Source organism: Amphimedon queenslandica, unplaced genomic scaffold, assembly GCF_000090795.2.
Source record: "Amphimedon queenslandica unplaced genomic scaffold, v1.1 AMPQUscaffold_13498, whole genome shotgun sequence".
Taxonomy (NCBI): Eukaryota; Metazoa; Porifera; class Demospongiae; order Haplosclerida; family Niphatidae; genus Amphimedon; species Amphimedon queenslandica.
In genome coordinates, this window is record NW_003546266.1 from 505817 (window position 1) to 508724 (window position 2908).

Here is a 2908-nt window from a genome sequence, read left to right on the forward strand (position 1 = left end):
TAAAACAATAATCAATGAACAAATACCATAAGCAGTTTTCAAACTTAAAATACAGATCCACCATTAATCTAGTGCCAGTAACACATTTATAAAAAATTAATGAACAAATAAATCAAGAAATAATGATAACAATAACAGAAGAAGCAATCTATACACTAAGATCCTTATCAGCATATACACTTCAACTTTTTGTGTAGGAGAAACAGCAAGGGTAGCATCAATAGCTAAACAAAATGATAATGTTAAAATAGTAATAAATTGATATGAATAAGCATATGCACCACTATCATGAAACAGTACTGGCATTTGAATTAAGACAAAAAACTTGAAAAATTATTTTATCATATCAAAAAATTGCTCTTACAAGTCTCTATCGATTGGTGCTTGTTGCGCGTCAATGTGGCTTTCCTATCTCGAGTTATGAGCCTTCGTATATCGTTCTTCCAAGCAAGAAGTGGAGAAATTGCTGTAAAACCAATTTTTAATGTTTCCGTTTACTTTTCGTATTACAAATGACATCACACGACTGATCACATGACAATACAAGTTTAAAATAGAGAAAAAGTTGCTTGATGGTGTTGCTACATAAAACTCTTGTTCCATCATTGTTTAGGATAAAGACAAAGGTAAGCTTTACAGTAAGTGTGATACAGTTAGAGTGGCTGGAGCATTCTATTTTGTACGCGCTCGATAAAAATGTGCATAGCATATTGAGCGCTCAATATTTAGGTTGTCAATAGTGTGTTACTCATTCTCTCTTTCCCCTAGACATCAAGCCAACTAAGGAAGAGCCAGTTACCATTCCAGTTATGGTGTGTTCCCTCTTAGCCTCTGAGAACAAAGGTAGACTATGGAGCGCTTACAAAACAGATTTTCCTTCAATTTCTACTTGTTAGGACATGGTGCCACAGACCTAGAAAAGCAAAGACAGAACATTTAAAACAGTTTCTTAAATTTATATTGAAAAGATTATATTTATCATGATAATTATTGTCAAGATTTTTGCAGGTAAAGAATGTTATGAATGATCCCTCAACATCATAAAAGGTTTGAGAATACATTAGATATTTTGTCTTCATTCCTTGTAGCACAGTACATCACTTGTTGTGGTAAGAGTTTGTGTCTACACTATCTTAGTAGTATAGCATAGTGTCCTTTACTGTTATTCAGTTGTATTGCTTGATGTGTTAGGAGTATCTAATTGTATACAAGAAATTTTATAATGTATATTGTGCACTTATTATTAGAATATCTTACCTTAATAGTGCAGCTTAGTGTCCTTTACTGTTATTCAGTTGTGTTGCATGTTGTGTCAGTAATATCTAATCAGAGTTGAGAAAAAATCAGATTTTTTGCAAAAAATCAAAAAATCAGATTTTTTTGATTTATATCAGATTTTTAGATTTAAATCAGATTTTTTTAATCACTAATAACTTAAGTGAATGTTAATAATAAAAGAGGAATAAATTATGTAAAGTAATGCTCATGTGTTTGTATAAAAAAACCAGTTTTGCTGTCTTTTCTGTGCCAAGACGATGTTATACTATGCTACATACAATGCACAACCAGGCATGGTAAAATAGATTATTGCACAACCAGGTATATGGTGCAATGATCAATGCAAAAAATTTTTTCAACTCATAATTAGAAGTTGTGTAATACTTAAAACATTGTACAAAAGTGAGATAGTGATAATATATACATCATTTTATAGCCCTTGATTTATATTATGATTTATATTGTATGATTTAAATCATAGATTTAAATCAATTGATTTTAATCAAGCAACCATGTATTTAATTGTATTTAAAGGATGGTAAAGTGTATTCTGTTCTTATTATTAGTATAACTTACCTTAATAGTGTAGCATAGTGTCCTTTACTGTCACACAGTTGTGTTGCTTGTTGCGTTAGTAATGTCTAATTGTATTTAAAAGATATTAATGTGTATTGTGTTCTTATTATTTGAATATTTTACCTTGATAGTGTAGCATAGTGTACTTTATTGTTACGCAGTTGTTTTGCTTAATATGTTAGTAGTATCTAATTGTAATTAAAAGATGTTAATGTGCATAGTGTACTTATTATTAGAATAACTTACCTTAATTTTCATTTGTGTTGAGATTAACTTATTGATACTAAATGACTTACTTGTTGCACATAGTCAAAGCTATAGTGAACTTTGACCTCCACTTGGTTCAATGGCTTTTAGATGGTTAAGTCCAGCTTTTTGATGGCATCTTTAGTCCTCTTCAACACTTCCGTCAAGTAATCTCTCCCCTGCCTTACAAGATCAATATGCTCCTTTGCAGCTGCTATTGCCTATGAAAACATAAACATTTTAGATACTCCTAACACATCAAGCAAAACAACTGAATAACGACACTATGCTACACTATTAAGGTAAGTTATACTAATAATTTGTACGCAATACACATTACCATTTCTTGTTTACAATTAGACACTCCTAAAGCATCGAGCAACACAACTGAAAAACAGTAAAGGACTCTATGCTACACTATTTAGGTAAGTTATACTAATAATAAGAACACAATACACATTAACATCTTTTAAATACCGTTAGATACTACTAACACATGAAGGAATGGTACTGTATGTTCATGTACTATCATTATTCTTGAAAGTAATATGAAAATAAGTTAACTAATGACAAAGTTACTTATTAAGGGATAGCATTTTACAGGCAACAATAATTACATTGTTAATAATAATAGATGTACCTCAGACTGACGCTCAATCTCACACCCAGCATTCCTTAAAATTGCAGTGCTGTTCTTGCACTTCCAGCATAAGTCTGTCATTGGCTTGATGCTGTAAATGTGGGGAACATACTTTCTCCATATTCTTTTAAAGGAACTTTCACTGAGAGTATGTTCCCTACCAGCATC

The 2908-nt window shown here is 31.2% G+C and overlaps 2 long non-coding RNA genes across 2 annotated transcripts; both read left to right on the forward strand.

The window, feature by feature from the left end:
- The first annotated feature begins 337 nt into the window (after positions 1–337).
- LOC109580306 (uncharacterized) lies at positions 338–1041 on the forward strand. Its single transcript, XR_002184163.1, has 3 exons — positions 338–626; positions 769–843; positions 897–1041. It is a non-coding gene; the product is annotated as an uncharacterized LOC109580306 (long non-coding RNA).
- A 1342-nt stretch (positions 1042–2383) lies between these two features.
- LOC109580307 (uncharacterized) lies at positions 2384–2722 on the forward strand. Its single transcript, XR_002184164.1, has 3 exons — positions 2384–2402; positions 2461–2525; positions 2584–2722. It is a non-coding gene; the product is annotated as an uncharacterized LOC109580307 (long non-coding RNA).
- The last annotated feature ends 186 nt before the right edge of the window (positions 2723–2908 follow it).